The following is an 879-nucleotide window of genomic DNA, read 5'->3' as shown; positions in this document are numbered from 1 at the left end:
TCCTCCTTCTGTGGGTCAGTGAACCCTCTGACCTCTGTCACCCTGCTAACACACTGAGGAGGGATCTGATTGGCTGCTGCAGGTCGTGTGGTTATCCAGAGGTGAGCAGAGGGAAGCAGGTTCCCCCTGATGAGGTTTGTCAGCAGCACATCCACTGAGGTGGACTTTCTAGGGTCAGTCAGGATTGTAGTTTTGTGGAAGTCCAGAGGAAGTCGACACTCATCCAGACCATCAAAGATGAACACAACCTGGAAGTGTTCAAAGCTGCAGATTCCTGCTTCTTTGGTTTCAGTGAAGAAGTGATGAACAAGTTCCACCAAGCTGAACTTTTCCTCTTTCAGCACATTCAGCTCTCTGAAAGTCAATGGAAACATGAACTGGATGTCCTGGTTGGCTTTGTCTTCAGCCCAGTCGAGGGTGTATTTCTGTGTTAGGACTGTTTTCCCAATGCCAGCCACTCCCTTTGTCAGCACTGTTCTGATTGGTTCATCTCTTCCAGGTGAGCCTTTAAAGATGTCTTCTTGTCTGATTGTTGTTTCTGGTCTGTCTGGTTTCCTGGATGCTGTTTCAATCTGTCTGACCTCATGGTCCTCATTGACCTCTGCAGCCCCTCCCTCTGTGATGTAGAGCTCTGTGTAGATCTGATTCAGGAGGGTTGGGTTTCCTGCTTTAGTGATGCCCTCAAACACACACTGGAACTTCTTCTTCAGAGCAGATTTAAGTTCACGTCGACAAACTGCAGCATGACGTTCTGAATGAATAAAGAACATCGGTTAATGTTTTACCAAATAGATGTGACTATTTCATCTCCATAAAGAATGCCTGTTTGAATCCATGCTGTTTAATCTCTTTAAACTTCAGTAAATGTCTCATTCATCC

This window comes from Archocentrus centrarchus, unplaced genomic scaffold (assembly GCF_007364275.1).
Source record: "Archocentrus centrarchus isolate MPI-CPG fArcCen1 unplaced genomic scaffold, fArcCen1 scaffold_55_ctg1, whole genome shotgun sequence".
Taxonomy (NCBI): Eukaryota; Metazoa; Chordata; class Actinopteri; order Cichliformes; family Cichlidae; genus Archocentrus; species Archocentrus centrarchus.
Note: the sequence above shows the minus strand (reverse complement) of the source record.